This window comes from Garra rufa, chromosome 6 (assembly GCF_049309525.1).
Source record: "Garra rufa chromosome 6, GarRuf1.0, whole genome shotgun sequence".
Taxonomy (NCBI): domain Eukaryota; kingdom Metazoa; phylum Chordata; class Actinopteri; order Cypriniformes; family Cyprinidae; genus Garra; species Garra rufa.
In genome coordinates this window covers 16,472,544-16,491,767 of record NC_133366.1, presented here as the reverse complement: position 1 = coordinate 16,491,767, position 19,224 = coordinate 16,472,544, and the positions used below count along the sequence as shown (strand labels likewise).

Below are 19,224 nucleotides of genomic sequence, written 5' to 3'. Positions count from 1 at the left end.
AATGTATAGTATCAGCAGTGTAGTCTGAATAACAAGAAAATGGCTTTTGCACCAGTTCTTAATATGTGAATCAACATTCAAAAGGATTCACAAAGATCACTTTGAATCAGTCTGATGAACCATTCACCAAATTAACTCACTGAATCAGACTGTCCCTGAATCAACATCAAACACAAATTAGTCTTTTATGGTTTTCAAAACTTTTTATTAGATTTTATTGTATTTATTATTGACTTAGTGACCATATGACACTGCATAAAATTATGTTTTAATAAAAACACATTTAGTTCAGACATTTTCTTCATAATTAAATATAAAATAACTCTCTTATCGCATTCTCTAAAAGTGATAAAGGCCAAAGTCAGTTGGATAAGCGTGTAGCGGCCCAGTCAGACTAACAAGCCCACAGACCAAACTAACGCACAGATTTCTTTTCAAAAGAGGATTGTGAGCAAACCGTCCATCTGATTCACTAATCCTCATTCAGACAGAGAATGAGCTCTGGGCTCTGTTTTGTTTCAGGCCGAGCAGACGCACAGATGCTCGCAAGGCCTCCAGTAACCACCGCTATTATCAACAGAGCATTGTCTACAACCTCAGATGAAACGCCAAAGGGAATAAAGACTAGTACCATTCGACCGGTCTTGTTTGCTCTGCCTCAAGCCAGACATTATACCGATCCAGCAAAGATTCCTTTGTGATCATTTCAATTCTGAAAAATGTGTGTAACTTCTGCTAGACAAGCATTGGACTTAAATGTCTTTTGCCTGTCAAAACAGCTAAGGCCAACATGAATTTACAACATGAAACTGTTAGACCATCTGGGTCCTTCTGGTGAAGCTGACTGAACAAGTAAACTGGTGCTGGTTAAGATGGTAAAGAAGCACCACAGCATGTTGGGAGCCATCCAAAATATATTTGAAGGGATAGTTCACCCAAAAATGAAAATTCTGTCAATGATTACTTACCCTCATGTCGTTCCAAACCGTTAAGACCTTCGTTCACGTTTGACAAAAATTAAGATTTTTTGATGAAATCCGAGAGCTATCTGACCCTGCATAGACAGCAACACAACTACCACATTACAGGCTCAGAAAGGTAGTAAGAAGATCATTAAAATAATCCATGTGACTGGTTCAACCTTAATTTTATGAAGCTACAAGAATACTTTTTGTGCACAGAGAAAAGGAAAATAACGGTACTGTCGTGAACACAAGCCGAAGACTGACAGCAAAGAGAACAAAATTGTTGAATAAAGTCGTTATTTTTGTATTCTTTGTGCACAAAAAGTATTCTCGTAGCTTGATAAAATTAAGGTTGAACCACTGATGTCACATGGACTATTTTAACAATCTCCTTACTACCTTTCTGGGCCTTGAATGTGGTAGTTGTGTTGCTGTCTATGAATGGTCAGAAACCTCTTGGATTTCATAAAAAATATCTTAAATCGTGTTCCAAAAACGAACAAAGGTCTTACGGGTTTGGAACAACATGAGGGTGAACTATCCCTTTATGTAAGCTAGTCACTCTTTTCCATGCAATTGCAAGCTTTTCAGCTCCATATCTACTCAGAACCATGAACCAATACAACGTGAGCATGGGCAAAAGTAAAAAGAGATGAATTCCACTGGCGTCAAAATGAACATCACAGTAACAAACACTATACTTGGATCTTATAAAATAATAGGTCAGAGATCTGAGACATCACAAGCTTGCTTTGATGTAACAGTAAGCTGAAGTACAGTAGCTGTGCAATGCATCAAAAATAGAAGGCATCCATTAACTAAAGCCCTATGTAATGCAATCAGGCACTTGCAGTACAGACATCTCCATTAATTATAATGGGAGCAGTCATAATGGCCTTTGTATATCTAACCTGTCTGCTTTGACTGTCAACTATTCTTTTGCTGCCTTGCAAGCACTGATATTTCCTTTAGGATGTGCAAAACAAGTTACCGTTTGCTTTACAAAAATTACCAAATATAGAGATCATGGATTATTTCGAAAAGCTCTCATTTTGGGACTATGGCAGTGAAGATCGGCCAACTCAGACCTGGTGTTTTAAAGAAGCCCAGTCACAATGGATAGTCCCACCACTCAACTAGCCCCACTCTCTCTTACAAATTTATGTGCAAAAAAACTCAATACTGCAGTCCTATCTCTTTCACAGTACCTTGCTGTTTACCCAGATTAAGTCAAAGCTCAAATTGAGGTTAATACCTAGATAAACACATGCAGTCATGTAAAACAAGGTCAGGACAAGCAGCTCAGACTGGAGCTTCTGTTTTTCCAATATTACTATACTGCAAGGCACTGTATCTCATAATGAAATTCCTTAAAAAAAGGTCCTTGCTTAGTGATTCGAGACGGTTGCACTGATCACACTGACCATTAGCTTCACATCTCTGTTCCCAAATACTTTAAGAGCAGCCTTAGCTAGGACAGCTCTCATATGTGTGTGTGTCTTAAGTCTAAAGTATACTTCAGTTTTGATGGGATATTTAACGTACAGTATGTACACTAGCTGACTGCATAGCCTTTCAAAGTACAGTCAAACCAAAATGTATTCAGACACTTTCAACATTTCTCACATTATCACGGTTTATTCGCTATAGATAAGAAATGGTAATCAAACAGGACAAGAACTTGAGTTAAACTGCATCAGAACAAATTCATCCTGATAATGTCAGATACGGAAGATTATGGATTACAATCAACTAAAAATTCAGACAACTGTTAGTATGGTAATATTTACACAACTATCAATACTTTGTTGACCATTTACTTATCAATGCTTAATTTTGTCAGTCTGTGGTGTAAAAAGGTTGCATTAGCAATGAAAGAAAAAACACTTAAGCAAAACATGGTCAGGTCAAAGTGTCTGAATTATTTTTTTTTTTTTATTAATTTTTATCAATTTTACTACACTGCAAAAAATGTTTTTCTTACTTAGATTTTTTGTCTTGTTTTCAGTCAAGAAGAGGTTTTCTAGACAAGTAGAAAATATTGTCTTGTTTTCAGAAAAAAAGTTAAAATTAAGTGCGTTTTTGTTTGAAACAAGCAAAATAATCTGCCAATGGGGTAAGAAAAATCATATTGTTTTCTATTTGAAATAAGATTTTTTTTGCTTACCCCATTGGCAGATTATTTTGCTTGTATTTTAATTTTCTAGAAAATCCTTCTTGGTTTAAGAATTTTTTGATATTTTGGCTGGAAACAAGACAAAAAAACTAAGTAAGAAAAGCATTTTTTGCAGTGTAGTAGTCCACTGTATGAGAAATTTGTGGGTATAATATGTCACAGTTTATATTATTTTGCTATCCTCACTTACATAAATTAACTATAGTGTCCTGCACCCACTAGTAAAAAATATATATAACAAATTATAGCAGGTGACTGAATAAATTTTGATTTAACTGTATACTTATTTCACAGTGTGCAATTACTTTCTGTTCCTGAACACAAATGAAAATATTTTGAAGAATGCTGATAACTAAACAGTTGCTGGTCTCCATTGACTTCCATAGTATGGGAAATAATACTATGGAAGTGAATCGGGACCATCATCTGTTTGGTTATCAACATTCTTCAAAATACCTTCTTATGTGTTCAACAGAAAAAAGGAAACAGCTTGAGGGTGTGTAAATATACATACTTAAAAAACATAAAAGAACTATGAAACATTTGCATGCAAATGTATGCAAATAACCATAAAAAAATAGTTAACCCAAAAATGAAAATTTTGTCTTATTTACTTTCATGGCATCCAATTTCGATATGCTGTACGCTGTACATACTTTATGTAAACTATTCCTTCAAGAAAAGACTCTTTATTATAGAGCAGGAAAAGCTCTTTCCATTTTAGATGCCTGTTATTAGCTTCCGCTCCGAATATTGCTTATTTCTTCATTTTCTTGAAGAGGCATAGAGATAACAAACAGGTCTGAGCTAAATGGAGAACAGAATTTCTCACTTATTGCTCTCTGGTGACAAATGACGTGCGCAAAAATTCCAACTTTTTTATAGCGTTTCGTTGCAAAACAAACTGACAACAGCAGCAATAGTCAAATTACTCCCAGCAGCAATTGCCTCTGGAGCTGAGACTAATAATGTTGGAGCCATCTATTTCTGGGAAAGGTAAATGAGCGCTGACAGCTAATTTCAGCATTCGTGAGGAAAACTGTTGGAGGATTAGTTCACACAAAAATGACAAATTTTTAATTTGCTCATCCTCATGTTGTTCCAAACCCATCTGGCTTTCTTTCGTCTGTGGAACATGAAAGTAAGAATTCTGTACTGGAAGCTCTCAATGCAATAATGATTAATGGGACCTAGAGCTTTCGAGTTTCAAAAATGACTCAAAAGCATAATAAATGTGGTTCATATTCTATATTACTGGAATTCTGAAGTCATAGCTTTGAGTGAACAAGCTGAAAATTTATTTTTCACTGATAAATTTTCTTCTCTGGTGCGCTACAATCGCTACCAGATCAGTGAATCATTGAATAGGTTTGAGAATTGATTTTGATTCATAAACAAATCATTCTGTAAGGTTTTGTAAATGCATTATAATTTAAGAGATCAATTTGGTCATGAATCAGACATAGCTGAACTTTCAAGAAAGCACCAAGAAAAGCTAGTGCAGATGTCAAAATGACTTTACTTTTGCTCTGTTCCTTACACAAAACTGACTTGAAATATAATGCAAAAGTTTAGTGCAAAAAATATGCTTTTTAATTTAAAACAGAATAAATTTTAAATTTGTTAGATGTTGAAATGAAAATATTGATGCCATGTTCCTGTGCAATTTAGTAAATCTCTTTAACACAAAGGCAAATAAGATCTGTTCCTGGTTTGATTACAGACATATTGCATGAAGATGCCAAAGTGAAAAATGGTCTATTTCGAAGATTAATGTTCAGACACGAAATAGGATTGTTGTTACATTTCCCAGCATACTGAGCATAAAAAGCAGATGTCTAAAAATTATATTTGGGAGTAGCTAATATTGTTTGAATGCCACAACTTGGTTTCTCGGCCGAAAATCAATTGCACTTATGGTCAAAAAGACAATGCACCCATCAGAGGGGAATCCTAATAATAAGTGAGCAAAGTTTAAAGCATGCAGTTTTATAGACGTTCTTAAATTACAGGTCACGGTGACTTCTACAGTCCTATTGATTTCCCTCAGTAATAGAACTCAAGCCAGCCAGGAGGGGGAGTGACCATCTGTCCAATGCTGCGACTGCTGACACCTCAAAAGGAGGTAAATGGGCTCAGCTTGCCTAAAACACCCTGATGTCTAAAGACTGGTGGTCACTTCTGTACCTGGTGCTTTAAACGGTAATAGTGGAGCTAAAACATTCATTGACCCCCTCATAGATTTTGGCTTAGGTAACCAAAGTTAATTAAGAAAGTTAATTAATGTTGAAAATCTCAAAAATAGAATGTCAGGGAAGCATTCGGGGGGAAAAAAAACAAGAGTGAGTAAAGTTAGAAGAAGAGGACATATCTAAAAAAGGATGGAGGACAGCTCTGTGTAATATTCTGTGTTCCTACACACACTGAGGAAGTATTTCTGCTATAGAATTTCCCTCAGGGGTGCTGAACGCATGGGAAGAAAATGGAGGAGAGGAGAAAGTATCATAAAGAAAAGAGAGGGGGGAAAAACTAGGGATAGCATTGTCTTGAGTAGTCCAATATTTTCCTGACTTGAAGCAAAAAGTCTGGTAATCACTGCATTTCATTCTGGACAAAAACAGAGAATGAATCAGACCTTGTTTACTGGTATTAAGATTAGTTTTCTCCAAAATATAGGTGAAAAATAATGAAACATAAAAAAAAAAAAAAACTGAAAATGCATTCAACCGGACTGTTTTTATAGTATACTTTCCTGTTGTCGAATGTATTTAAACAGCCACAGGGAAAAATAAGCTTACTGAACTAATACATGATCAGAAAATGCACCAAAACATGTGTTTAAAAATTATGGTCGAAATACTATGAATATGTGTAAAGTAGGATTATAAATCCAAAGTTCTGTCCTTAAACTGGCGCATTAGATGGCGCAGTCTGAAAGGTTCTAACTCAATATGACATAATAACAGCTTGCTCCTCGACATTCAAATACTCAGCTAGTGCTTGGTGTAGCAGTTGCAGAAACACTTCAGAAACCCTCCACCTTCCCCAGCTCCACCTGTATAGATCTGCTACGGGATGATTTCATGTATGCTATATATAGGGGCAGGGTCCGAAATTAACACTCGCCACTCGCCAAATGCGAGCAAATTCTCTGTCTGGCGAGTTCAATTTAAAGCGCCATCCGCCACATGGCGAGTAAATCTTTTCACCAGTAATGTTAATCAGTATCAGTCTCGCGGATCTCTGTGATGCTTCCCCGATCGTGCCTGTGCTGCCTTGTCACTAAAGTTTAATTTGCCGTGCGCAAATACAGTCTAATGGTGGGTTCACACCGAAAGCCAAGCGAATATGCGCATCGCGTCACTCGCTGTAGTTTTTCCCGTCTATAACAATAGGTGGCGCGATCAACCATGGCAGAGATAAATACGATCGCTGCTTTGTACCTGTTGTGTTGTGTAAGTCCTAAATACACCAGAAAGCCAAATGCCGACGTGTCTGGGTTCACAGCACAGTAATGTATCACAGATATATCTCAAGAATTCTTCTATAAACAAAGTGTAGAGAGAGTGTAAATAAGAGATTGATTTTGCGGTACAGAGAGCGTCGTTGATTATAATAGAGCTTTGTGATATCGGAAACTAAGATGAGTGACAGCTTTTAATATTTTTTTTATGGGAGTTTGTAAATGAGATATTGATTTAATACAGCAGTTAAATAAACAAGAAGTTATTATTAAGTAACTTACATTGTCTGACAATAACACTATGGCTGATTTTCCGTCGTCAAAATTATTCTGGACCAAGTCACACTGCTGTGTTTGATTGTAGATGTGCAACGGCTCTGCGCGTCTCCATTCAAACACAGCGGTGTTTCGTTTATAAGTGAACATGCGTTTTTAAACGAATCTAGTGAAATGATTCAATTTCCCATTCATAAAGAGAGTCACTTGCTTTATTCTTGAATGAACCATGCATTCAAACGAATCAAATGAATATAATTCAGTGATCAATTTCAGTTTCGTGCCGCCACCTGCTGGCATATATTTTAAGTTATTGAAATCTTAAATACTTCTTTAATTCTTTAAATTATCAATTGTATTTAAAGAAAAGTTATGCTGAATAAAAAGTGTATGTATTTATATTTGGCTTTTGACACATTTAAAATATGTGGCTAAGAAATAAATATTAACTTTTTTTTTTCTTTTTGGTGATCGGACCAGTAGAAAAATTCCTTAGCGTTGAACCCTGCTGTGGCACAAAGACTGCGTCAGAAGCAGGAGGCCAGATTTCATGGACAAAGAAAACAAGTAGTCTGACTAGATCAGATAGTTCGTTAAAAACATTTCCAAAGTTATAATAAAAAATCTAAAATGACCAAAAAGTTGTTTTTCTTATTGATGTTTTAATTGTCACTCCTCTCTGTCTGGAGCACACATTATATACAGAATAACGTGCTTTAGATATATCTGTGTTCAATCGTTCAGAATTTTGGCAGGTAAAAAATAAGCTTGGCCGGTTGATTTTTTTAATCCACCGGCCAACTTGGCCGGTGTGTCAAAAACTTAATTTCGGTCCCTGTATAGGGGGTTATTTCCTATATGTAATGCTGAGACACCAAGTTGTGGCATTCAAACAATATTAGCTACTCCCAAATATAATTTTTAGACATCTGCTTTTTATGCTCAGTATGCTGGGAAATGTAACAACAATCCTATTTCATGTCTGAACATTAATCTTCGAAACAGACCATTTTTCACTTTGGCCTTTGCGTTAAAGAGATTTACTAAATTGCACAGGAACATGGCATCAATATTTTAATTTCAACATCTAACAAATTTTAAATTTATTCTGTTTTAAATTAAAAAGCATACTTTTTTGCACTAAACTTTTGTGTTACCATTCTATACTCTCTGAGAGTTGTCATGATAGTAATGAAGTATTGTTACATGGTGCAGTAAATGTAAATGTCAGTATTTAACCTAAGCAACAGCTGCTATTAATAAAGTGTAGAACAGGGTCGGAAATTAATGAGGGCTTGTGGCAAAAGTGCCACTAAAATGAAAAAAAAAAAAAGAGGCACTTAGATTAGTCAACGCTGAAAAAAAAAACAATCAGATTAGTCAGCATGCTACTGAATTCCCTTATCATAAACAACACAGTGCCGATACGAAGTAAAGAAAAGATTAATTCCATAGCTTTAGTGATTATAATGGGAGTTTTTGCATAACTTGTGCTAAACTGTGAAGCCAGAATGTGATGTGCCCAAAAAGAAACAAAAATGTTTTATATTGTTTTCTATATCGGTATTAATAATCATTATTAGAATATAAAGAGCAATATCACACAAGTAGATGTGAGATATGAGATGGACCGGGCGAGTGTGATTACCTGCATCTGATGCAGAATTCATCCTTTAGATCGATCTCATATTCAAAATAAACATTACTTTGAATATCTGCTGAGGAAAGTGTTATCTTTGTCATAATGTTAATATCCTTTCATCTGTTAAGGGTGATTTTGCTGCTCAGTGCATTTTATAGCGTTAACTTTTCAGTATAAAAGTCTTTACTGCTCACTCATAAAAACAGTTTCTTGTCACCATGTAATGGCGGAACAATGTAACTAAAATCACCATCACGAACACAAACAACGTTTCTCAATACTAAACACTCAAATACTAGTGGTTTAATAGTTTAATGAGACCAAAGACTGCCCGTTACCTTTAACCAAAACAAATTATATCTCATGTTTAACTACTATAGAGGCATGAGTGCCAGCGGTAAATTCCAGGAGATCTGGACGAGGTGAGACTGCTCTCAGGCGGATTCATGAGCGCCGAAAGGTCACTGATGCCCTGGAGCTCATATGTCCGAAAACGTTGACACAAATTTTCAAATAGACGTTATTGTTATTAACAAACTGCATATTTGAACAATAAACAAGTACATTTTTACCTGAAAAACCTCTTAAAACTACATTTCGTGACACAAAAACAGTATTATTTATAAAATTACAGCCGATTTGGGCTTCCGCCATGACACTCGCTGTTAGAAGTACCGCAAGCGGAGTGATACAATTACAAACTGTGAAACGGCTGTTGGAGTTCTGATATTGCTCTAATATCGGACTCTTATTAGCCAATCAGATTCGAGAACCAGAAAGAACTGTTCTATAAAGATAATATTTGTCATAATGTTTCAGCCCTATGAGCTCCTGTTTTTTTACATGTATAATTTAGACACAATTTTAAACAGTCTATTGTTATGGACAACAGTTTAAACGACATACGGTTTTTATAATAATACAGTGATCATAAAAATCAACTTCCCAAATGTAAAAATGTAAAAATGCCCCTTAATATTGCCCCTTAACTGAACAGTTAATTTCTAACCCTGGTGTAAAAAAGTTTAAAAAGATTCATTTTTCAAAATAAGATTAATAAGATTTAATGAGATAATATAACCAAGCTAATATACTCTAAATCCATGCAAATATCACTAAATGTCAGTTTAAAATGTGCAATGATAAAACCTCAGCCTATAATAATAATATTTCATCTTAATATTATTTTGTAATTTACAATTATTATTAGTACAGATCCTAGTGCATAGAAGGAACCCACAACAACAACAAAAATCATGATACAGAAAACAAGAATGGAGGAGGAAAATAGAAGGAGATTGCAAGGCGAGAAAGGAGATGACTCCTACAATGATTCCTCAATACGCCACATTGGGATGTTGTTTGCAGATTGGGTTGGAGAAAGAAGGGAACTAAAGAAAGCAGGAGGAACAGATGAAACCAAAGAAGAAAAGGATAAATTGATGCAGTCTAAAAAAGCTTCTGTTGACTTATCACAGTCACACATGCTCGAGAAAGAAAATGAGACCAGTTTTAGTAGTGCCCTTTAAAAGTCTTCAGGGAGACGCTGTGACAAAACTGGTCCGATAAAAAATATCAGCTTTTCGAATGCTAAAGTGCATTGAGAAATAACTTTTTCTTTTGACAAATTGAAATACGAAAACAATAACATAAAGTATCAAATCAAAGTGTCAAAAGAGTTCAAATAAAAAGTTATAAAATACATTGTGTATCAAGTGCCGCTTGCAATCTATTATAAATTGTGATTTGTTTGTGTTCCATAAGTTAAATCTCGCAGCATCACTGGTTCAGTTACTTCTGGAGCGCTGCAGGCAGTTGCTCGCACCGTCTCCAAACTCAAAGGCGCTGCTGTTTGCAAACGAGAAGATCAGAGAAGTGGCTTTTCGCTCAGCATCTCGCATAAAATATAGACAGTACTGCTGTCTTCCTCTCAAAAAATGCTAATCACTACTTGCAATGCAGACTTTTAAAAAGCAACTGTGTCTCCAGGTAGTCGCTGCCCTTTTGCACTGATCCACCATCACTAAGCTTTCCTCAAATTCTCCAAGCATATGGTTCTCCGAAGACCAATCGCAACTGACAACAAGAAGAGCTGCCCATATAATGTGTTGGTGGCTACATTTATGACGCAAAGCCAAGTAACTTCACTTTTTCCATTAAAAAACTTCAGCAAATATCAGGTCATCTCTTGGTCAAGATGACTGGAATACAGCGTGAGGGTTAAAGACATTGAGCCAAAATGTGATAATGGATGACAAGGCTTAAAATGACTTGTTTGAAACTTTAAATCAACAAGAACAGTGTTTCTGTCTGAGTCAATTTGTCATTGCTAGGCCTCTGTACTCAACTGAGATCAGTTTAATGCTTCCTCTTTTATAAATGAATGAGAATATGATGAAGATGAGTACAAAGAACAACTTCTGCATAAAACCTGATGGGGAACTTTGACGAAACAAAAGCTACATCCGCATCCCAAAAGGCATCGTACACACTGTACTTGGGCACATTAACATTGATGTAAATGGGTGTTTCAAGTCTTTCCGCATTAGTCACTGCTAACATTACTCCCATTACTCAGATCACAGTGCATAAGCTTGTGTGAGTTCACAATGTCAGCAAAGAATAAGTGGGAGTATTCATGAAATTTGCATATGGTCGTTGGCATATGCTCAAGATAATACAATATTAATTTCATCTTAATTAAAAAAGGTAGTGATGAGACAAAAACAATGCCTTAGATCTAGGCCATCACGAAGAGCTATCGAAGAGCCTTGCTCATCCTTTGAAACAAGCCTTATTTCAACCTTATATTTTAATAAACTTCACAACTTGTTCTTCGATCTTTTTCTATGCACCACTGGAAAAGCCCTCCTAACTTTTAATTGTGACAATAAAAGTCTAATCAAAGGCAATTTCACCTCTTTATTTAAAGGCTCATCTAAAAACTGCTTTATGGGCACATTTATAAGCGGATTCACAAACAGAAAAGCAATTAACTTAATGAATTATACTGAAATGGCAAACATATGCTGCTGATAAAATCTAAACAAATTTTAACAGTTTCAAATCTGTTTAAAAAATACAAAAGACAGGTCTAGAAATATTTTTATACTCCTAGGCCCGGTTTTTCAAAAGGTTTAATCTGGATGAAATTGATCCGGATTTAGTAATCCTTTTTTTTGCGATCCGTGATCACATAATCCAGCTTACTTTTGAGCCAGTTTTTCAAGGCAACATCGGATTGGATCAATCTGATCTGGATAGGAACTTTTCAGGATCACCAAATCTGGATAACCAGTGCTCAAACAGGATAGGAAATCATAATGTAGAACTATAGATATGTAAAGAACAACAAGTAGAATAGCCAGTGTGGGGTCAATATAAGTTTATTTTTATTTGAAATGAAAACACACACATTTAAAAAAAGAAAAAAGAAAAAGAAAACCCCCACCCTATCCTCTTCCAGCAGTCCACTCATCTGAGACCTACAACACAAACACTGTACATTGAGGATATTTATAACAAGTTTCAAATATAGATGTATTGAATAAAAAAAAAAAACAAGACTTAATGGCATATGCTCTATAATAATTTCAGACTTCCTCATCGATGTGGAGAGACCAGCTTGTTTAAGCGTAGCCTTTAGGAGGCGGATCTCAAGTCTGGCCGTGGTTTGCTGCAGTTTGGTCAGAGTCAGTTGTTCCTCTGCCAGAACGAGCAAACAGGATGTGCAACAAGGGACGCAATAGTTAGAAACTATTTCTGATTTGGATTTGTTTTGGATTTCAAAAATCAGTGATTGCCATTCTTTGCATTTTTTTTTTTTTTTTTTTTGGTTAGTCTGTAATCATTGCATGCAACACTAATAAATATTCTAAAAACAAAAATATTTTTTGATTGTGATGAATATATATATCAATTAGTGACAGAATAAAATGTATTGTTTTTGGTCAATTTTGACAGCTGTTTGGGGGATTATTTTATGAGGCCAAACTCTTTCTACTTTGCTGTAGGCCTATACTGAACGGCTGAATACGTTAAAGCCTTACCTAATCACTGTTGCCTGATGGATGAACAAATAAAATTAACACCTCTTGAATAAATAGGATATCTTGTAAGATACTGCATGATCCAAATATAGTATTATTTGATACATTTTTAAAGTTTTTATTACATTTTGGGCATGAAATCCACGCTGAATCCACCCTTCTGATGGGATCAGTTTAATCCAGATTTTTTGGATCAAAGTGATCCAAATCCTACAGAAAAGTTCTGGAAAACCCAAACAAAAGGTTTGATCCGGATCAAAACCAAGATTGGATTACGTGATATAATCCAATTATGTAATCCATTTTTTTCTTTTGAAAAACACATTTTCAAGATTTGATCCAATCTGTTATCCAAAATCCTAGTGGATTACTTTTTAAAAACTGGGCCATGAAGATTTGAGTATCTGTCTGTATATTTACATTACATTTACACTACCATTCAAAAGTCTATTATCTATGGAAGCCATTTCCACCACTGAATAAAAATCTAAAAAGGTAATTTTGACTTTTTATAAACTCTCAATTGCAAGTTATAAGGTCATAAGCTTGCAATTCTGAGAAATAAAGTTGCAACTTTGACTTTGACGTTTATATCCGCAAATTATGAGAAAAAAGTCAGAATTGTAAAATACAAACTCAAATTTATCTTGCTATTTTATCTTGCTATTCTGACTTTATTTCTCACAACTGCAAGTTTGTAAAGCAATTCTGATATAAAAACTCAGAATTGTGACTTTTTATCTCGCAATTCAAACTGTATAACTCGCAATTGCGAGTTTAAATTCACAATTTTGAATTCAAGTCAGAATTGTGAGAAAAAAAGTCAGAATTTCAAAATACAAACTCCCAATTGTGAAAAAAGTCTGAATTGTTTTAATCTTGCAATTCTGACTTTATTTCTCACAATTGTGCATTTATATCATGTCATTCTGAGTAAAATGTCAGAATTCTGACTTTTTATCTTGCAATTCTGACTTTATAACTTACAATTGCCAGATTATATCTCACAATTCTGATTCACAAATTCACAATTGTGAGTTTATATCAAGTGATTCTGAGAAAAAAAGTCAGAATTGCAAGAAAAATAGTCAGAATTGCAAAATACAAACTCATAATTGTTAAAAAAAAGTGTGAATTGTGTTTGTATTTTGCAATTGCAAGTTTATATCTCACAATTTTGAGAAAAAAAATCAGAATTGTGACTTTTTATGTCTTCTGACTTTATAACTGCAATTCTGACTCGCAAACTCGAGATTATATCTCACAATTCTGAGGGAAAAAGTCCACATTATGAGAAAAAAGTCAGAACTGCTAGCCTGGCTAACGCCAGACCACGTTATGACTTCGTCATGATTCGTGGTCTGGGAACCACATGTTCATTTTCTCGTATTTGAGGCGTGGTTTACGAATGCCCAGAGCCGTTTATTGGGCGATACGAATGTCTCTCAAATGCGCCTGTGCGTAGCTCATAGCCAATCGTTTCAATTATACCGGATGACGTATGTAGAGCGAACGCCAAAAGTTGCTCTTTTTTCAAAATAAACTTGCGTTCTAAACTACTACGAACACTACACCGTGTCTACACCGGACGCGACAGTTGCCGCACCGCAACAGCTAAAGTCTGTCTACACTGGACGCGACAAGGCGACCGTTGCAAATCATTTAAACTCTGTGTGAGCACGTCATAAATAGAACGCGGCAGCAGATTACTGTCGGGGATTTGCCACCCCGCGCCGCTTCCAGTGTAGACAGCATGTCATTTGTCGCGCCGCTCGCGTCCGGTGTAGAGCGAATGCCAAAAGTTGCTCTTTTTTCAAAATAAACTTACGTTCTAAACTACTTAGCATCTGCTGCCATTGCTGGATCCATAGTTATTAACAAACTGCTTCGGTGAGTCGCATAGAAGGCGTCATCGTCTTGCTGCTCCCTCCCCGTTCTGTGATTGGTTCCCTATCTTAGGTGAAAATTAGGTCCATGGTTTCCAGACTAGACTAGCAGCGTGAATAAAATCGCGCTGCGCAAGGCAGTATGGGGAAACCCAGGCTACAGAACTGCAAAATACAAACTCGCAATTGTAAAAAAAAAGTCTGAATACTGTTTTTATCTTGCAATTCTGAATTTTTTATACGTTTATATCAAGTGATTTTGAGAAAAAAAAAGTCAGAATTGCAAGAGAAAAAGTCAGAATTGCATGATACAAACTCGCAATTGTGGAAAAAAGCCCGGAACTGTGTATTTTTATCTCGCAATTCTGACTGTATTTCTCGCAATTGCAAATGTATATCAAGCAATTCTGAGAGAAAAGTCAGAATTGTGACTTTTTATTTTACAATTTTGACTTTATAATCCACAATTGCGAGTTTACATCACACAATTCTGAGAAAAAAAAGTCTCAGAATTGTGAGATTACAATAACATTTATTTTAATTCATTTTTTAAAATTCAGAAACAGGCTTCCATAATTATGTTCACAAAGGCTGAATTTATTTGATCAAAAATATAGTAACAGCAATTTTGTGAAATATTATTACATTTCAAATAACTTTTCTATTTAAATAAATTTTAAAATGTATTTTATTCATGTGCTTGCAAAGCTGAATTTTCAGCATCATTAATCCAGTCTTCAGTGTCAAGTAACCATTCAGAAATCATTCTAATATGATGATTAGATGCTCAAGAAGCATTTATTATTATTATTATCAATGCTGAAAATGGAAGATAAAAGAACAGCATTTAAGATTATAAGTTATAAGTGTATTTACTGCACTGAATTTGTAATATGTGCTTGATGAGTAAAGGCATTATTTTCTTTAACAAATTAATAAAAATTACTGACCACAAACTTTTTTTGAAAAAAAAAAAACTCAAATATTTTGCTTTAAATAAATGTGGCACAAGCACACGTTCCAACACTTCTTTTTTTTTCACATCCATACGTACACTGCAGATAAACGGGTGGCTGCACACAAAGACAGACAGACCAACAAGTCCTTTTCAAGTGTGGTTTCTCAAAACGACAAGCTCTCTATAAATGTTTGCACACATTAGAATCAATAGTCTCAACAATGCACGCTAGGATTTTTCCTGTCATTCAGTGCAGTGAGCGCGCCTTCACATCGGAAAGTCTCTCCGTCTAGCTGGGTGCTTTATTACTGCTTGTTTGTCTTAGCAAACAGAGCCCCTCGCCTCAGCCTGGAGACACCATAGCGACCAGATTCGCTGAGATCACGCACACAGGGCGTCCCGAAGAGCTGACACAGGGCAAATCTGCTCTCCTGGTTCTCACTATAAAGCACATTATTTATGTACAATGCCAGTTCATTTGGGTATTACAACAGCAACTAAAGAATTAGAAATATTTGTTGTTGAATAAATGCAAGAATAACTGCTACTCATCTACTGTACACTGTGCATATAAAATATCAGTGTCATATTACATGAAAACACAAAGCATGTGACCCTTTAAAAGCACTGCTTGACTAACAGGTTGACTTACTGTGCTGAGAAAAGCCCTGACATGATTGTGGAAGCTGTAATAGGGTTGCACACCTCCCTGTCAATCAAATGCTGGACTTCTAAATGCAGCCTCACTGTTGCCCTTTCACACCCATTTGGTTTCTGCTTACGGCTACTGTTACAACTCTGTACGGCATGGAAACATCTACACATCTACACGAGTGAGCAAATAAAACACTGCCGTTATGATCAAGGAAGCCGTCTAAATAGTCAGCTTCATTGATTATAATAGGAACATTCCAGTTGGTGGCTTCGCTAGCAGGGTGTTACAATGCACTGTTGAGTGTGAAGGACAGGGTGCATTAAAATGTTTTGTAGTTACACACTGACTGAGAGGAATCTAACACTTGCAAGTATGCTTACAAACTCCATTACAGGAAATTAGCCTAAGAAATGACATGCCTGTTTAGGCTTTTGCAATACATAACCCCATTGAATCCCACTTTACTTTACTTTTGAGTTTGACAAGTGCAGAACATTGCTAAGTATAAATAAAAGCAGACTGGATTTACATTACTTAGATTACTACATTTATTTGCAACTTCCTACTGGGTCTCATTGACCAACTTAGACATTTTTACTCCCACCGGTTACAGAAAAAAATACATATCCACTACAGTTTTGAGGCTTTAGCGACAAAAATAACACATGCAGTTTGATTCATTTAGCTATCCTAGGTGTAAAATCACTTAGTGAAATATAAATGGGATCAAATGAAAAACTCACTATGTATATCTCGGCATACGGTGTAACAATTCACAATGACTGTTTTTGCACAGGGCTTATTTTAGAGTCACAACATAGAGTTTAGATAAATTAAACATCAATTATGCATACAAGTTCCAACAATTTCTAAGGCTACTGCAATATGTTATCAACAATTACACAGTTTACAATCAGTTTATGGTCCAATGTAAGCAGGGCGCAAAGCAAAAATGCCACTAAATGTGACGAAATGTCATGTACCTAAGATTGAAATTTCTTTATATATATATATATATATATATATATATATATATATATATATGTTATATATTTAATCAAATCTAGTTATAGGCTTGGATAGCATATTTATTTGGCCTATCTGATTTAGCTGAGCAAACTGTGATAACAGTGTGTGAATAATACAATGACTTTCAGGGAGTCGATTGATTTAAACTATTTTAATTTCAACTTTTTTATAAATTTAAACATCTTAAATTTATATTCAACTCATCAGCCTTTCAAGCATTTGTCATTTATGCCACTAGCAGTTAGCTAAATGTCAATTATTAAAATAGGCTAAAAATATATATTTTTAAAAAAAATCTATATTAACATGATCCCTCTGATAGTAGTTGGCATGCTTTATCGACACACTGGCCGAAATGCAATTTCTGTGAATTAACTTTATAGATAACTATAACGATAATGCAGTTTATTATTAACATGGACCATCACTTTGTTATGTGTTGCTTTACATGCAAACTCTTTTAAGTTAGTGGATTCTGATTGGCTGCTGATCCTCAGTTTAAAAAAAAAAAAAAATGTTTTGAAAGTGATTCCAACAATGCCATTCTTCTGTCTCTTTCACAATTTGGACTTCCCTAATCTCAAAGATTTAGAACAACGTTATAGTTATCGTTATACTGTAATCATCTTTAGTGTGACAAAAACAAATGAAAATATGTGTTTTAAAGTATAAATACTTTTCTAGTCAATAATGAATGTCATGTTGAAATACAATTCATGTTAGGAAAAAACCACAACATTTTGTTTGACTAGCTTTGAGGTTTAAAGCTGATTTAGGGGGATCTGACACAACTGCCACAAAAACCCAGTCCACCGCCAACTCGCACCCTGCATCTGGAGTATCTGACAAATTTGATGAATGTTACGTTTTGTTTTATATATATATATACATTATTTATTAAATTTTTTTGAAAAGCATATTTACCTCATAATGGTAGAAAAAAATGGAGTCTATGAAAATCAATTCAAGGCCAGATATTATTCTGTATTAAAAAGAAAGTTAATTCTAACACTGGGTTTCATTCAGCAATAAGAACAGAGAAAAAATCTCAATGTCATAAAGTCCAAAGTTGTCTCTTATTACAAAACTTTAATATTTACTTCTTATAAACGTACAGATCTTAAAAGCCTTTTCAACCTGTCATTTAAATCTAAAATCGAGCACAATAGTAATTGCAGACAAAGAATAACGGGACATTAAAGACGGGAGGCGCTCCGACAATGAGGATTGAAGATGTCCACAGACCGCAGTTAGTCGAACCAATGCTTTCTATTATTATAATAGACCATGCGTATGCAAAACAACGCCCGTTATCACGCGGATAACCTTCCGCTATTATTCTGTTAAAAAGCAAACCTTTATTTAAGACAATATGAGCTGGTTAGCCGGTATGCTAGCAGGCTGCAGATGGGAGGCACTGGCCATCACCTCGGTGCTGGAATAACTGTAGATTTCTACAGCTGAGGGATGCATAGACAGTCGCTTCAGGGGATTTACCTATTTATCCTTCCTCTGACATCTGATTTTTCCCTATTTGAAATCCTGATAATCAGCGCAATAAGGCTAGGATGCTCAAGCCTCGCCTTTCTGACACATCTAATAACGGTTTGCTTGTTCCAAAGTGGCTTCCATAGATCCTACCTTCAGTGATGACAGCCCCGGTACAGGAACAAAACACTTCCGAGGAAATACGATGGTGTGATTTATTTCCAAACGGACGGCTTTCCAAAGCTAGCCAGTAAGTTGAAACAACCCAGAAAATCCGCCGGTTCGCCTCTGAAGTGATGGGAGCAGAATGAATCCACGCGTTGCTGTGGGTATCTAGGAAATGCTCGTCTCTCTGCCGCTCCCTGCCAAATAATGACCCCTCCCACCGAATCCCCAGCCACACACACGACAGGTGCTGAGTATGCGCGCTCCCTTCTTGCTAAATAGTGAGCCGCGCGGTGGCTCTAATGCGCCTGCGCTGTGAACGCGGAGAGAAAGAGCGCAGCCTGGGATGGGCGGGGCGAAGATGGTGCTGCGCATCTTTGTTAAATAGTGATGCTCAGCTGGAGGATGGAGCGCGTGCTCAGTGATGTATTCTTATTGCCAGTTCACTACTGTTCTGTGTATACGTAAAGGA

General features: G+C 35.7%; 1 protein-coding gene across 1 annotated transcript in view; it reads right to left on the bottom strand.

Moving 5' to 3' along the window:
- Nucleotides 1-18,988, bottom strand: part of ctnna2 (catenin (cadherin-associated protein), alpha 2) — a 509,795-nt gene extending 490,807 nt beyond the window's left edge. The window contains exon 1 of the mRNA XM_073841829.1: nucleotides 18,741-18,988. The gene's annotated coding sequence lies outside the window, so the exon portion shown is untranslated. The remainder of the gene's footprint in view (nucleotides 1-18,740) is intronic.
- Nucleotides 18,989-19,224: the final 236 nt, after the last annotated feature.